This window comes from Sus scrofa, chromosome 6 (assembly GCF_054392235.1).
Source record: "Sus scrofa isolate SSC_HxYL_T2T_F1_AM1 chromosome 6, Sscrofa_HxYL_maternal_Yorkshire_Landrace_v2.0, whole genome shotgun sequence".
In the NCBI taxonomy this organism is placed as follows: domain Eukaryota; kingdom Metazoa; phylum Chordata; class Mammalia; order Artiodactyla; family Suidae; genus Sus; species Sus scrofa.
In genome coordinates this window covers 25,701,910-25,720,300 of record NC_139388.1, presented here as the reverse complement: position 1 = coordinate 25,720,300, position 18,391 = coordinate 25,701,910, and the positions used below count along the sequence as shown (strand labels likewise).

Genomic DNA, 18,391 nt, shown 5'->3' with positions numbered 1-18,391 from the left:
GTGCGTAGCACAAAGTCTGAAGCACAGCAGGTATCCAGTAAAATGTGTGGAATGAATTAACTGATTGGAAAGTCAGTGCCCTTCCTCTCAACAAGGAAGTTGTAGAGGTAAGTTTTAGCTTCCAAAGTGAAGCCTCAAAATTTCCCAGTAATGAACACTGCAGTCATCTCTTTATGGGAATGGGAAGCAATTCCTTTACAGGCATTCTGTAAGGAGTTATAGATACATATCCTGAAAAAACGAAGCAATGGTTTTGCCATGGCTTCATTTAAATAGATGAGCTCCATTCTTTTGTCTCTTTTGCGTGCAGGATTGCTGTGCACCTCTAGATGGTGCTGCTGCTTCATAACTAAGCAGCTATGCTATCCAACCCCATGGCAGAGTCAAGAGTTCTGACCTCTGAAGAACCATCTCTACATGTGTGATTCTGCCTCTTGCCAATTTGCAGGAAGCTGTATTTTAAAACACTTCCACTTGGCCAATTCTGAGCACCTTTCCTTCCTACTTTCCCCTCATTATCTTTGTTTTCAAATTAAGGGACCTGTTTTAAGATAGTCTTAATAGAATTTCTAATTATGTTTATGCTCTTTTTTATTCACAGTACACAGGCTGCAAGAGTAGAGATAACTGATCCACGTTAGAAAAAAAAAAAAAAAACTATTTCTACCTGGAAACGTTCCATGCTGACCTTGATACATATGGAACTCCATTTTTACATACACCATACACAACTTTGTCCAAGACATATAGGATGTCTCTGAGTCCAACTGTAATCACTGTTTAAAAGAAACAGTGTAACACTGGAAATACAGCATTACTGAATCAGAAACCCTTGGGGTTGAACAGTATGTGGCACAGGCATGGCTGCTGTCCCCTCTCACTCCCAGGACAGTTGCCAGTACTATTTCATGGTACTCGTCCCCAGTTAGCTACTTTGGGGATCGGAATTCACTCCCAACAGAGAAATGAAGATAGGCAAGTGTATGCATATACTTTAAAATATTCACTAACCCTGATCTAGTATAATGCTGCTATTCTATGGGTAGTTATTTGGGACCTAAAGAATCTAGGTGTTCTGCCCTATTTCTGTGAAGTAAACAGAACTACAAACCAAACCCAGATATACTGACCCCTATTTAAGTGCTTCTAAGTCACGCTGACTACAGTCAGTTTTATTTCTAACATTCCAAGCCAGAGTCTCAAACTGTTAATGCCATCCTAGGAAACAGGCAACAATTCACTTACTGATCAATAAGGATTTATTCAGCAGTTACTATAAGCTCAAAACTATGCCAAATAAATGGTGCTAAAGAGACAAAGAGAATGACTGCTGCTTTCAGAAGTTATCACTATTGCAGAAGAGAATAACCATATAAAGTATTCTATATGTAAAGTATGCTATAGGTAATCACTGTTTCTCATCTATTGTTACAAGAGACAAGCAGCATGATAGACGTGTACCAGGTATACTGGGGGAATATGTGATATGATAGGAGTGTGGACCAGAAGCCTAATTAATGCTGCCCTGGTGGGGAACGAAGCCAAGACTCAGATTCAGTTTAATGAAACTGACAGAGTATACAGGTCATTTTTGTTTTCCAAGATTGAATATGCAATTATCAGAAGCACAAGCGGTAGATCAATGCATGTATTTAGGTTTAAAAGATATAAAAACAATAATAACCACAGGACTCGTATATTTGGTGAACACCTGTGATAAGTATCTCATTTAATTCTTACAAAACTACTACTATGACTATCAGAATGTGACAGCCACTTCCCATTTAATACATCTGAGCATCAAGACATCAGAGATATACAGAGATTTACTCAAGTTCACATGACCAACTGCAGAGGTAGTTTCAAAGCTGATGCCTTCCGCCTCCACATTAGAAAGTCTTTCTTTCATTTAGAATCAAGGAGGAAAGTGATGACATACTTGGACTAGTCCACAACAAATTTCATGTTTCTATTTCACAAAGAGACTTGGGATATGTCCCTGAATCGCTTTAGCTTGAAGGAAGTAAAAAAAGGCACAGAGCTCACAGGGACACTGAGCTCAGCAAGGTCATCGTTTACAGTGTCACCTGGAGACAGGCACTTGCCATCTGCCTCTACCTAGATTGAATCATGAGCCACCACCGCTGCTGACCCTCAAAACCCTCTGAAAGGAGCTCAGGGTGGAAATCAGGAGTGAGGGGCTCTGTGCTCTGGGAAACCTGGTAGAGCAGGTCTTCAGGTAGTTAGCTATTTTCTGGAGAAGATATAAGGAGCCCAATTCTTCTATCTCCTCATAGCTAGAAAAGCACTAAAATCCTTCATGGTGATGTATGTTCCTCATGACTGGCAGTAACTTTCTGTAAATACGTGTGCTTGGTGGCATGTACCTCCTCCATTCACCAAAATTACATACATACTAGCATCTCCCACCCCACCCCCACTGCCTCTCTGGAGCAGTTTTTTAGAGCTATCTGAAATACTGCCTTCCAGGCTATAGTCCTAATTTTGCCCCCAATGAAACTTAACTTTCAACTTTTACGTTGTGCATATATAGCTTTTTAATTTGACAACAGCTTCAGTAAGTCTAGTCATGAAAGAAAAGCAGGAGAGACCTGGTGGTTGATACACATTCACAGAATCAGAAATGAGAACTTAGATTCCAGAGAAAAATAAATACATAAATAGGAAGGACAGGAGCCTCAGGATCTGTCACAAAATGCTGAAGACTCTAGAGCCAAAACCAAAACGTGGCTGTATAATTCTGGAAAAGTTACTCCACCTTTCAGGGGCAGACTTGCCTCAGTCTGCAGGTGCCAATAGGCAGGGAACCAGATCATGGCCTTAATTGTAGCTCCTTCTTTGGTTCTAAAATATTCAAAAGCCACATAATCTCAACACCAGGTCATGGAGGAAAGGGCAAATGAACATGGAGAGAGATGATCCACTTAAGACTTGTAGGGAGAAGCAGTCTGGATTTTCCAGAAGCCAGGCTAATGTCTCTTTCAGCATCTCTTCCCCTGCCATATCTGCAGCAATTACAACTATACCTGGAACAAAGGGAGTGCTCCCCAGGTAAGTGTTGAAAGTGTGACATAGTCAATTTACATTCATTCATCCATTCAGTAAATATGTAGTCAGCATCCTCTATAGGGAGCACACTCTTATAATCACTGGGGCTTAAAGAGTATTGCTTATGAGGTCTAAATATGCATGGATATTTTGACGGAAAGAAAAAGGCATAGTCAATAGACAGAAACCAAAAACAAGAATTTTGAGTTTGGGGGAAGAAGAAAATTCGACCTCTTGAATCTAGAAAAATTCTAAAGTTCAATAAGAGATTCAAGTCTGACATACGGAACAGACTTGTAATTGCCAAGGGGGCAGGGAGGGAGAGTGGGATGGACTAGGAATTTGGGGTTAGCAGGCACAAATGATTACATTTAGAATGAATAAGCAATGAGGCCCTACTGTGTAGCATGAGGAACTATATTCAATCTCCTGGGATAGACCAGGAGATGATGAAAAAGAATATTTTAAAAGACTGTGTGTCTGTGTATATGTGTATATATATATATATATATATATACATATATATATATATATATGTATGTATGACTGAGTCACTTTGCTGCACATAGAAATTGGCACACCACTGTAAATCAACTATACTTTTGTAAAACAAAAGAGAGAGAGACACTAGAGTCTTAAGAAGACCATATACACCAGTCAGGGCAACGTAAAAGACAGATTTTAGAGGAGGACTCATTCATGGTGGATGCTGGGAGGACACTTTTTTCTTACTCCAATTATTTACCTGAGATAACTAGGAGCAGACCTGTTCCTGAGCAATGCCTTTCCCAGAGATTTTAACTGCAAAAGAGCATCTCAGTCAAATGAACTGATCTAAAATCTTATTTTTTAAAGGAGTTGTCTCCGTTCCCTCTCTCCTCTTTCTGTTCTTTGGATTAAAGAATAAAAGACAGACTGTATTTACATATGAGGTTCACACCTTACATGCTAAAGCATATAACAGGCAAGAAACAGACCAGCCTGAGCCTCTTCAGACCGCAGGAATATCACAGCCATCAGTCCCTGGAGATCTGGCCACTCTATCTGTGTCGTGCCTGTGGGTTTTCAGCAACATCACTGATTATTCATCCAGAGACTTGCTTGTCCCATCATCACTATACACTGGGCATAACTGCTCATTGCTGTCCACTGATTAGAAAGCTGTGATTTATAATTGGACACGGTAAAAGAAAAATAGACCAAGGCCATTACTTGCAGGTGGGTTTTTCTAGTTGCTTGATTTCTGGGTAATCAATCTTCTGGGGAGTATCTCTTGTCCACTTGCCATTGGGATTTTTAAAGTGACTTTCTACACTGATAACTAGACCAAATACCATGTATGTCCAATTCTAAAAGACAGCTGAAATATAACTTTTTACATGGCAGTATACGTACATAAACTATTCTACAACTGTCCTTTATGTGAAAACTGTGTTTCAGTCCAAGACTCTGAACTGACAGATTAAAAGGACTAAGTAGAAAGTGTTTATATTACTAGATCAAGTTTGTCACCAGTAAAACACTCAAATTGGCTCATGTCCGCTAACTGCTGATGGGCAAAAAATTTAGACAGTGCAAATGCTGTTAAATTCTATTTCCAAGTTAAAACTGTCTTTAAACATTGCCCTATAGGAGAACCTCTTCTTGACAGGCAAAGAAGAGAGAGATCAGGAAAGCAGAAGCCACATGGTATAAGAGATGAAGAAAAAAATGTGCATTCGTAATGTCCACCCTCAGTTTGACCCAAATAATTCTCAGATGTCCCTAGGGATGGGGGCCTTTCCTGTGGCAACCTAGAGTCTCACATAGCACACGACATAGGACAAGGCATAAGCAGGTGCCCATTCATAATAATTACAATTATAGCATTCATATAACCCTGAAGGACTAGGGAGGTGAGGATTAATCAAAGCCTAAACAGAAGTGGGACTCCTAGATGAAGAAAAAGTTGCCTTGATGGATATGGGTTCCTAATGTCTATTTATTTCAGTTGGTATGAGGCTATAGGCCCAACATCCGGCAAACCTGGGATTTAGCAGATGAATCTTCTGAGCTACATGTGAACAAATATATCCTTCATTTTTCAATTCAACAACAGAAAAGAGAAATTATTTGTTTTGTTTTTTACAAACAATTTAAAGTTCTGCCACAGAAACCATTTTGAGTTCAACAAAAATGAGGCTATTTTAAAAGACTCATTTGTTTTAAAACATCTTCCTTCTATTGAAAAAAAGTAAAATTCACTTACTAGCTTTTAAAAACTTGGATCACTTCTGCAAATAACGGCATGTATCTGTAAAGATAAATATGTGCTATACACCTACATATCAACTTCTGCATATTGCTAAAAATCTCAACTTCTGAAAACGTTTATATATAAATATATGCTTTGCTCTTTCTTCTTCTGTATTTTCTGGAACAATTACACTGGAGAGTAAGACATGAACCTTCCCATAGATACTTATTCTTCAGAATCACAAGAGTTATTTGACTAGCAGAAACTCCAAGGTAGAGTAAAGAGTTACATTTCAGATCCAATGAACTTCTTTAGAAACCTGATCACCTCTGCTGCCTAAAATAGGGACAGTCTTGGAAGAAAAAAGCTTCCTGTAAGACTATAAAAGGGGATCTGAAGGAGAAAATGGCTAAAGGAACTGCACAAATTCCTATAGGTCTTTACTCTAAATGAGACTCTAAATTCTATGAAGTTAAATTAAAAAGCAATAGAATTTCAAATTTCCAGAACGTGACCCATTACAAACCCTCTTTACTATAAGAAAGGGTTTTGTTTGTTTGTTTAAGGAGAAAAATTTAAGATGGCAAGAGGAGTGGTTGTGGCAAAGTAATCATTCTCTTAAATATTAAAAGAAAAAAAAAAGCCAAATGTTAACCCATCTTTCAGCTCACTTTCCTATATACTAATCACCGATGTTCATAATGTTTGCAGGCCTAGCTAAAAGCCTTGAGCATCACAGGAAGATTAAATTGTACTCATTAGATTGTAGCTAACAAGGCAGGAGAACGTCCTGATACATGGAACAATGATTTCCAATAACTTGCTCTGTGACCTTGGAAAATTCACTTAACTGCTCTGAACCTCAGTTTTAATGTGTCAAATTAAATGACTGAAGGGGATAATCTGAAGTCCCTCAGATAACTAAAAGTCAATTATTTTTAAGATGTTTCCAAAAAAAAAAAAAAAACTTCAGTTCCAAATGTCCTTCCAGCCAGAAAATTAAATTACTAAAGCACTTCCCAGAGCCATCGGTGGCTCCCAAAAGCCTATGCAGATGACTCTGAAGCATAGCCAGATTTGGGTATCATTGGTAATACCCATAATCTCATTAGGAAGGCATTACCCAGGCGTCAGACAAGGGAGAGAAAACCCTAACTTCTCCAAGATGTTTTTCAGCTCATGCTCTGTGCAGGGTTCTGGGTTTAGAGAAGGCTTTGACATGGAAGATGTGTAAAATACACTAAATATTAAGTATTTAATCAGGGAGAGCATAGAGTAATTGAAAAGGGAGGTAACTGCACCAGGAACAAGAATCTGGTTTTTGTTTTGTTTTGCCTTTTCTAGGGCCGCTCCCGCGGCATATGGAGGGTCCCAGGCTACGGGTCTAATCGGAGCTGTAGCCGCCGGCCTACGCCAGAGCCACAGCAACGCTGGATCCAAGCCACGTCTGTGACCTACACCACAGCTCACGGCAACGTGGGATCCTTAACCCACTGAGCAAGGGCAGGGACAGAACCCACAACCTCATGGTTCCTAGTCGGATTCGTTAACCGCTGCGCCATGACGGGAACTTCAGAATCTGTATTTTTAAAGACTCAAATAATACAGAGAATATGGACTAAAAGCTAACTAACCACTCTGAACCTTCTGGACCCCCAGCTCTGGTCAATTTGAGCATGTTATATTTAACTACAGTCTGTTGTCAAACATTAAAACAACTTCTATTCATGCATATGTATAGAAACAGTAACACACAGCAATCTAGTACATCAATAAATCATATACTCAATCTCTTTCTTAGTTAACATATCTTTGAGATCTTTAAAATATGCTAATCGACCTCTTTATTTGAAATCCTGGCATCAAATTCCATGGCATAAATGCACTTGAATGAACTGATCCTTGAAAAATTCCTTGATTTAAACAGTTTCAAGTGTTTGCTATTTTATAACCCACATCCCTATTTAATATCTATAGTTTAATAGTTTCTGATACTCTTTAGAACTACACAGGGCACAACTTTTAAATAAATAAATAATTATATCCCCTCCCTGGACATATTATCTATCAGAGAAGAAAAACATATTCTCTATCTTAGACTTGAAGAAGGTGACCTAAGTTTGAGTCTTGTCTTTTACTGGCTGTGAAACATTAGACAAATAATTTCTCCCAGTGTCCACTCCCTTATCTGTCAATGGTCTGATAGTTTTAAAAGCATTGGGGGAAAAAAAAAAAGTGACTATGCTCTTCTAAAATAGCAAAAGTATAATGAAAATACATAAAAACATAGTTAAACATTGAAAAAATTAAAAAGTTTAAAAAATTTAAATAAAAGCCACCCAATTCTGCTCTTTGGAATTTTTTCAGCGATTATTATGGCAACCACCAAGCCATCACTTTTGTTGGCATTCAGACAATCATAGAACAGAGGGAGTTCCTGTCATGGCTCAGCAGAAATGAACCCAACTAGTATCCATGAGAACACGGGCAGGGTTCAAACCCTGATCTCCCTCATTGGGTTAAAGATCTGGCGTTCCCTGGATTTGTGCTGTAGGTCACAGACTTGGCTTGGATCCCACGTGGCTGTGGCTGTGGTATAAGCCGGCAGCTACAGCTCTGATTAGACCCCTAGCCTGGGAACTTCCACATGCCAAGGGTGCGGCCCTAAAAAGACAACAACGACAACAAAAATAAAGATGTAATGCCCCTCATTCTATCCGGTGGTCAAATGCAACAGAAACACTCCCATCTTGTTCCAGAGTCAGGTCAGCTCAGGGGTACTCCAGGGTTCATCCACAGAATTAAACTGGTATAACTGGTATGCCCTTCTAGTCAAAGATTCCCCAAGAGGATGTTCCTTCAGGAATATTTCCAAAAGTGTTTACATCTCCATTTTTAAATTGGTAGGTCAATTTCCAGAGGAGATTTGGTAGAAGCATTTCCAAGACTCACAAAGAACCTGTCTCAAAACTCACAGAACTTGCCTGAATCAATCTGCATGAGAAAAATAAGTTCAGGGGTATGATTTTTTAAAGAAAGAACAAAATTCCTAATATAATTCATATATGCCCCAGAAAATGACAAAACAAAACAAAAAAAAAATCCTAAGTAAACAAAACTCATGCTTATGGAAAATGTTGTCATTAGATTAAGTTTTTTTTTATTTTTTTATCTTTTGTCTCCTGAGGTCTGCACCCATGGCACATGGAGGTTCCCAGGCTAGTGGTTGAATGGAAGTTGTAGCTGCCGGTCTACACCAAAGCCACAGCAATGCTGAGTTTGTTTTTTATTTTATTTTTTTTATTTTTTTTTATTTTCCCACTGTACAGCAAGGGGGTCAGGTTATCCTTACATGTATACATTACAATTACATTTTTTCCCCAACCCTTTCTTCTGTTGCAACATGAGAGTTTGTTTTTTAATCAATAGTTTTCTTTTTTTTCTTATTTATTTTGATGGGAAGTAGGTGTGGTGGACAGAGAAATATAGCTTGAAGCATACAGGGGTAACCTAAATTATCATTTCTTAAAGATGTTAAAACGCTATGGATGTGAATAAATTTTAAATTGAGACCTTCAGAGGTGATTCTGACTGCTAACTAGAATCTTTTAACTAATCCTATATACATAGTATAGAAATTCTATTATTTTCTGCTTCTCATAGCAGCTTGGAGTGGCACAATCTACTTTAGCATTCTTTAGTCTTTAACAAGTAAGACTGGGAATTGAGGAATAATCAGTAATGGTTATCTGCCTTTTCCTATTTAAGAACAATAATGGTGCTCACTCATCCTGAACAAGGCTGTTAATTAATCATTGTAGCTATGCAGGTTGAAGTCCCAATGTTATCATCATTGAAGCATAGCAGTAATATAAACTCCTGCTTAAGTGCTTTTGTTCTGTGAAATAAATCTTTGCATTACAACCATTCCTAATCATTTATTAAAAGTGTAACACTTTGCCATTATCATACTTGATTGTGATGTTTTTAAGCCATTTGTTTTTTTTATCTTCTTGCTTGCACAAATTTAATTTTCTAGAATTTTAGAGCATAGAGTGAATTTGGTGGGGGGGGAGTGGGAAGCTCTCTGGAAGAAGGCATTCCTAAAAAAAAAAAATTAGAGCAAAAACAAAAAAATCAGATAGAAAATTAAGCTAAATGCTCAAGCTGCTTGGTTATGCAATGGGTATTGGGCATAAAATATAAATGTTTGAATATTAGATTCAGTTACAGAACACAACCAAAAGAAACAACTAATAACACTGAGGTAACCATATTATCTTCAACAGAACTTTCTACTGACTTTAAAGGAATGTTTGTCTCTCATTTGAAAGTTGAGATAATAGCCTCATTTGCTTAAATGTTAGTGTCTGTGAATAATTCAAGTGAAATTACTACTTTATAGTCTGGTGGGACTCGCATCCTCTAGGAAAGACAACTTTTTAAGAGACTTTATCTAACCAGATACAAATGGTTTCTTTTTCATTCATACAAAAAAAATTGAAAAGTCTTATCTGGACTAACTCTTTATTAAGAAAGACCACACAGAGCCCTAAATACCTAGGAGGAAGCTGTGTGCCACTCCCACACCACAAGCAGCCCCGCAATAGTACATAATCTCCTCACATTCCTCTTTAAGCACATGTTGATTATATGCTTGAATGGGGTCTAATACAGGTTATGAGACAATATAATGTCACTAAATTGTTCAACAAATAGGCCAGAACTTATACAGCCAAATGAAGGCTGAGTTTTTGGAACAGATACCAAAGGAGGTTGCCTGTTCTAATATATAACTTGATCTTAAACTCTGGGTTCCCCGTTAATGTCCCTTCAGTGGCCCAACCAATCAGATCATTATACTTTCACCCGAGAGACTGGAACCTTTTTCCAAAGCTGGGATAGTTTGGGATGGCTTCACTACCACATTTTGAAAGTGGACTTGAGTCTTCATCAAACAAACCTGAGTTCAAGCACCAGCTGTATCTTTCACTGCCTGAAAGACTGTGAGCTGTGACTATAAGTGACTGAATGAATAAGCATTTGAATAAATTAACACAAACTTTTGCTCCTTAATCAGAAAATCTGTCCTGAGTAATGATGACTCTAAATTTTGATGCAGTGCTAGAAGAAAAACTGGCCAATACATGAATATACTTTGGTAGCCAAGAAAACTCATTTCTCCCCTCCCACATTTAAATATGTACTGGGTGCCTACCATGTGCCTTGCACTGCACTGGGCAGAGAAAATATTAAATATAGACCTTATATGTCCTCCCAAACCTCACAGTCCAACAGAAAAGACAAACAATAACCAGATAACGAGAATATTGTTTGATGACTGTTAGAACAGAGCGAGGCAAAGAATTTTGCTGGGGTTGTGGGATGGAAATCCTGTAAAATTGGATTGTGATGATCATTGTACAACTACAAATGTGATAAATTGAGTAATTAAAAAAAAAAAGAATTTTGAGACTAACAGGAAGAAGGGAAGGGAAAAAGGAGAGTTGAAGGAAGATTTCTTCGAGAAGAACTGGTGGATCTGGAAAACACAGAGAGGTAATCATACCACCTACAAATAGACCGAATGTTCGGGTCCCCACACAACTGAAATGTCAATATCCTAACCCCCTCCCCCGCCCCAATGTGATGGTCTTAGGAAGCAGGGCCTTTGGAAGACAATTAGTTCAAGAGTGTGTGGAGCCCTCATGAATGAAATTAATGACCTTATGAAAGGAACCTCAGAAATCTCTCTTGCCTTCTTTCTGCCACATGAAGATACAATGAGAAGTCAACAGTCTACAAGCCAGGAGAGGTATCTCACTGGAACCAAATCACACTGGTCCTCACATCTTAGACTTCCAGCCTCCAGAACTGAGAGAAATATTCTATTGCGGTTTGTAAACCACCCGGCCGACTGGATTTTGTGATAACAGCTCAAATGGACACCGCTCCCTTTCTTTGTCAGGTGAGGATAAATAGAAGAACTCATCAATCCAAGATTGAACAACCTCCTATTCACAGATTTGAACTGTGAGTTACAGACCCAGTGCCCTGGTACTCATTTATGTGGATAAAGTCTATACATCCTGCTTTATCAAGCAAAGATCCAGTGTATGCCTGTTGTCTTGCAGTCATTGTGACAACACCCCCTCCCCGCCTACTTTCACTCCGGAAAGGGGTATCGGCTTAGAAAATAAGTGATACAGTTTGGTCTCTTAGAGTGTGACTTCATGGGGGGTCTCTGGGACACATGGCCAAGATTCACTCATTTAAGTACAGAACTGCAAATACAGGCTCCAAGCACAGTCGTTGTAGAGTAGACAAATGTCTCTTTTTTTTATTATAGTTGATTTACAGTGTTGTGCTAATTCTGCTGTACAGCACAGTGACCCAGTCGTACTCACATACACAGTCCCTCTCTTATATTATCATCAATCATGGTCTATCCCAAGAGATTGGATATACTTGCCTATGTTATACAGTAGGACCTCATTGCTTCTCCATTCTGAATGTCCTACTTTGAATCTACTAACCCCAAACTCCATACCACTTCCTCCCTCCTCCCCCTGGGCAACTATAACTCTATTCTTCATGTCTGTGAGTCTGTTTCTGTTTTGTAGATAGGTTCATTTGTGTCATATTTTAGATCTCACATATAAGGGATATCATATGGTATTTGTCTCTCTTACTTCACTTAATATGAGAATCTCTAGTTGCATCCATGTTGCTGCAAATGGCATTATTTTGGGTTTTTTATGGCTTAGTAGTATTCCATTAAATGTATATGGACCACATCTTCATAATCCATTCATCTGTCAATGGATATCTGGGCTGTTTCCATGTCTTGGCTATTGTAAATAGTGCTGCTATGAACATAGGGGTGCATGTATCTTTTTGAATTGTAGTTTTGTCTGGATATCTGCCCAGAAGTAGGATTGCTGGATCATATGGTAGTTCTATTTTTAGTTTTCCGAGGAACCTCCATACTGTTTCCTACAGTGGTTTCGCCAATTTACATTCTCCTCAACAGTGCAAGAGGTTCCTTTTTCTTCACACCCTCTCCAGCATTTGCTATTTGTGGACTTATTAATGATGGCCATTCTGACTGGTTTGAGGTGGCACATCACTGTAGTTTTGATTTGCATTCCTCTAATCATCAGTGATGTTGAGCATCTTTTCCATGTGCCTACTGGACATCTATATGTCTTCTTTGGAAAAAATGTCTATTTAGAGCTTCTGCCCATTTTTTGATTGGGTTTTTTTGTCATAGAGTTGTATGAGTTGTTTGCATGTTTTGGTGATTAAGCTCTTGTTGGTTGCATCATTTGCAACTATTTTCTCCCATTCCATAGGTTGTCTTTTTGGTTTTTTAATGGTTTCCTTTGCTGTGGACAAACACCTCTTATACTTACTGGTTGTGGACACGTTATTGACCCTGTAAGCCTCAGTTACCTCCTACATGTAATGGATTGTGGGAGGATGGTATGGTATCAACCTCCCAGATACGTTTGAGGAGTGAATGTGTTAGTGCTTGGGCAATCTGAAGTATGTTACCTGGTATATATACTAACTAATGTTAGCCACTCTTATGCTGTTAATTACAGTTCACCTATTTATTCCTGTAATCATATTCATTGATAGCAGCCAAGCAATACGATTTAAAAGGATTTTTCCGAACCTGACTATGTACGTGTGAATCCTGGATCTGCCAAGTCTACATACACTCAAAAGCTGTGAACACTTCGGGCCAACGACTAAACCCCTTTGTGCTTCAGTTTCCTCATCAGTAAAACAGAGGTATCAGTAACAGGATCTACCTCATCTTAGGACTGTTAATGCTATTAAATGTTAAGCAGGGCGTACGTGAACAATTTCTGTAATATGAGAAGTGCTGTCACAATTATTGTCATCATCATCTTTCTTTTTAGGCCTCTTGTGTACTAATTCTTGAAAGTATTTTTTTAAAAAAGTCTCTGGCCCTAAAAAGCCTACAAATTGTACCTGACATCGCTAATGCTATTTTTGCAAAGTTTCCTACTTGGTATGAATACCCAATATATTTTACCTAACTTTTAAATTATAATTTTGCCTTTCATTACACTGGATTTGACCAACTCTTTCTGAGACTTGGCATCGTGGTGAAAACTTGATTTTTTTTTTTAAATATGCACCCCTTTCATATTTTACTCCAGTACTCTTAGGAATTATTCACAATTAAGAGGACTGTTGAATACTAAAGTGCCAAGAAGCACCCACTTGATTCATTAATGGTATTTGACTTCCAGCAAATGCTCAGAAGTACTGAGAGAAGTAGAAGCTGTCTGATTTTGAGTCTCTCGGTTTTCAATTCATTAATCAAAGCCCCACGTAATGAGTCAAGTAGTCTACACCACACATATCACAGCACAAACATTCTACCACCACAGAGGTTTACCAAGGAACACACGAATGGAAACACAATGCTTTCTTTAAAGTAAAATTCCAAAGACACAGTCCTGAACCTGAAAAAGATAGATCAGCACCCACACAGCCTGCCTGTTTGCAAAGTAATTTAACTGTATCACTTTGAATCTGGAAAAATAATGAAGTTTCACGTTGTATTTCCAATGCAGACATCTAAAACCTAGTTCCAGATAACACTAGTGCTGTCTTCTCTAGTAAATTCCCTCACAAAGTAGGCACAGGGCACATGATTTCCTTATTATTTCTCCCTTTCTATTTTCAACTCATTATTTCAACCCTCTGACTAAGCCTCTACCCTCTTCCAATACGACCCTTCTCCCATATCATTTTCTTACCAAACTTTACTCATTTTACTTGGTAAAACTAACACTTCTATGTGAAACTTATCCTGGCATCCTTTGCATTCTAGCCTCCCTCCCAATCATAATTAGCCCACAGTCCTTCGTGACTAGTTGGATTTAACGGGTATTCATCTCAATTGTTTCACAGGTGGATGCACCCTGGGTTTTGCTATTCAGTCACAAATTCTTCAAGAGTAGAGACGGCCTCTTGTTTCCCACCTTTGTGTGCTTCCTGATTCACTTTCAGCCCACTCTTCAGCAAGGAATTACAAGTCCCCAATATGAAAGAGTTATCTATTCAATGTGTGTCCAAGAAATAATAATAATAATAATAATAGATGCATCCAGCATACCACAGCATACCAGAAACTGGACCAATGCATCCCTATGTGTTTGGACAGTATTCTTACGATTACAAAGTTGACTTTGCAAACACAACAGTATCTGTCCTAAAAATGGAGGTGTTGGAGTTCCCATCGTGGCACAGCAGAAACGAATCCGACTAGGAACCATGAGGTTGTGGGTTCAATCCCTGGCCTCGCTCAGTGGGTTAAGGATCTGGTGTTGCCATGAGCTGTGGTGTAGGTCACAGACACGGCTCAGATCTGGCATTGCTATGGCTGTGGCGTAGGCTGGCAGCTGTAGCTCTGATTTGACCCCTAGCCTGGGAACCTCCATATGCTGTGGGTGAGGCCCTAAAAAGCAAAAATATAAAAATAAATAAAATACATAAAATAAAAATGGAGGTGTTTTCAATTCTTTCTGTCTCTTCCTCTCACTTACACACACACACACACACACACACACACACACACACACACACACTCTGAAATGACCAATAACATTACTGTGATGTTGCCTTTGAAAGAAAGATATCCCCATTAAACTCCTTTTGAAAGAAAGGCACAAAGTGAGTTAGGTATGCTGAACAGGTGTATATCAAAGGCAGACTTCCCCTTGCTGCCATTAACTATGTGAAAGCTTTCGGGAGTTATTCCTTTGCTCATTTTAGTGGTTTGTATAATGAGATGAGAAGACAGAAACTCTGGCAACTCTTGGATCTATTTGCCAATGCTAGACACAGAGAGACACTGCAGAGGAATGATGATTCTATTTGAAAACACCAAACATCCAGATGCCTGAAGTGGCCAATAATCACCCCTGTCTTGTCTGTGTATCATCCATCGTCTTCCCTTACACGGTGGACTCATCACTTTTTTTTTTTTTTCTTTCCAGCCTCATGATCAGGAAAAAGCTTTCTCAGTGTGCTCATTTGGCTCACTGGGAAACAGAGTCTTAGGAGCAGAAAAAGAAAGACATTCATACCTGGTAAGAAATAAGATAGAAACCAAACTAATCTCTCTCTCTCTCTCTCTCACACACACACACACACACACACACACATCTACATATGATATAAACAATATCCAACAGCAAGGGTATCTGGCCAACTTACCATGTACATCTTAAACACTCTGCAGTGTTTCCCGAATGCTGACTCGATTCTGCTCTTTGATGCTTGCCTTTGTCTACTTTCTTGGCCTTTCTTTTAGTATTCCAAACAAATGCTGTTTGACTTCGAACCTGATGCCAGGATTGACTTCATTCCTGGTACTTTCCATACACAGAGGTCTCCTGTCACCCTCAGCTGCATCCTCCTCCCATTCATTAGTATGAATAACACAGCATTACAACTGATGTCCACACCTGGATAATCCCCTTTTAAAAGAGACTGGATCGTGAAGAAGGATAAAGGACAACAGCTTTAGCTAGACTGTCAATAATTCAGTATCTTCAGGTTGGGAGAGGTGCACAAGCAAGAGAAAAACGTTTTTCCAAAGGCAGCAACAGACTTTTCAGCAGGAAAACTGAGGCACAAATGTTAAGTGCAGCGTTTTTGCCTCCCACTTACCTCCCTCCAGATTCTGAACCCATTTTCTACCTCCCTTTACCACAGAGGCCTCCAAGCTGTTCCCACTTCTTGAGGTGACAAGTGTGAAGCCAGCTCAGGGGTGTCCTGTGACAGTACTTCCTCTTCCCCCTGAGCACTTCCTCTCTGCCCCTCCTTTTGTCCCCCAGTGCCCACCAAGACCCTGGTCTCCTGGGACTTAATAGTCCTCTTCCTTTCGGGGTTATGTGGGTGACAGGGCTTTAATATCTCCGCTCTTGAGAAAGTAGAAACTAACTGCATGTCCATCAGTAGGGGATCAGTTAAATAAATTGGGTACATCCATACAAGGTCCACTGGGGGAAAAAAAAGGCAGGAACAGGTTCTCGGCCCCAGGGGGTGGGGGGGTGAGACGCATTTACTTTCTCAGTTCTAGTGCCAATGAGGAGAATGAATTCATAGAAATACTAGGCAGGACTTTGGAAGTGCTGATCTACATGGGTCATTCTTGGGTTTTGTAAATCTTTATCTTGAAATATACTTGGAATAAAAAAAAAAAGCATTATTTCTCATATGTGTCCAAATTTGCAACACTGGCTGAATTGCCGTGCATTTCTTGTTGCTTATTGTTCAAGATCTTTCCTGAATAAAAATATAATAAGTGGGAGCTCCCATCGTGGCTCAGTGGTTAACGAATCCGACTAGGAACCATGAGGTTGTGGGTTCGATCCCTGGCCTTGCTCAGTGGGAAGGGGATCCGGCATTGCCATGAGCTGTGTTGTAGGTCACAGACGTGGCTCGGATCCTGCGTAGCTGTGGCTCTGGTGTAGGCCGGTGGTTACAGCTCCAATTCGACCCCTAGCCTGGGAACTCCATATGCTGCAGGAGTGGCCCAAGAAATTTCAAAAAGACAAAAAAAAATATTTATATATATATATATATATATATATATATATATATATATATATATATATATATATATATAATAAGTGACAAATTTCCTGAGTCTGGATCAAATCAGGGTCTTACAACCTTTCCAGTTCAGCCGGCTTCCAAAAAGCTCAGCCCAAGAAAGTAAACATCTCAAGATCTTGCATACAAAGGTCTTCCTGAGATCACTCAAGAGTCATAAACCATCCCTCCTCTTTTTTTTTTTTGTCTTTTTTGTCTTTTCTAGGGCCACACTTGTGGCATATGGAGGTTCCCAGGCTAGGGGTCTCATCGGAGCTGTAGCACTGGCCTACGTCAGAGCCACAGCAACGTGGGATCTGAGCTGCGTCTGCGACCTACACCACAGCTCACAGCAATGGTGGATCCTTAACCCACTGAGTAAGGCCAGGGATTGAACCGGCAACCTCATGATTCCTAGTCGGATTCGTTAACCACTGAGCCACAACGGGAACTCCTCATTCCTCCTCTTGAGGCAGGACTGCACCATCACTTTCAGTATGGCTACACTCCCTCCTGATCAATAAAGTCTAGATTTATGCCTACTTTGTAGTCATAATTATCATCAAGAGCCCAGTTTACACCTACAATCACCCCCATGTAATAGTACATTATATGGTCCCTTTAACCACTTTCACATCTAAAACTATGCTTTTCAAGGTACAGACCACAGATTAACCATACATGCAGCCTGAGGAGCCTGGTTAGAAAGCAAATCCCTAAGCATGAGTCTCACACATATTGGTTTGATTAGGTCAACCTGGTGCCCATGAATGTGTACATATCCAACAGTAAGTACTGGACACATCACCAGATGCCTTTTCAGTGCTGAAAATCAGAATCACATAGGAAAAATTCTTATGCACTTTCAATGGCCGTGGTAAATACAAGGGGATTTTTAACAACATCTGAAGCAAAAACAAAAATCAAAAACATACCCAAAACCCCCAAAACAAAAACAAAAGTAAAAATCATAGTACATGACAGTTGAAAATGCTATTAGAGACCACTATCCCAGTTCTCTCATAGTTCATGAAAGAAAGTAGAGCTGAATGATAAGAGCATCAACAAGACGAACTACTACTTTTGGAGGGAGTCCACTGTCCCAAGCACTGTCCTAAGGTTTTTCTTTCCATTATTGCCTCTGTCCTCACAAAGAAACCAATGAGGGGGATATTACCACTATCCTCATTTTGCACATGGGGAAATTGAATGCAGATACATCAAGAAATTTGTTCAAGGTCATATAAATAATAAGAGAGTAAAGCCATATTTTACCCAAGTAGTCTTTACCATTTAGTGAACTATGTTAGGATAAGAAGCCAGGGCTCTTGACTCCCAATATGATTTGCTTTCTGGTCTACCAAGTTTCCTCAAGTGAAACATCATCAAAGTTATCAGCATGTCGTAGGCCAGAGAACTTCTCACTTCTTCAAGTCAAGG

General features: G+C 39.4%; 1 long non-coding RNA gene across 1 annotated transcript in view; it reads right to left on the bottom strand.

Annotated features, from left to right (window-relative positions):
* LOC110261427 (uncharacterized) overlaps positions 1-18,391 on the bottom strand; it is a 66,113-nt gene that overhangs the window by 21,235 nt on the left and 26,487 nt on the right. The window lies entirely within an intron of this gene.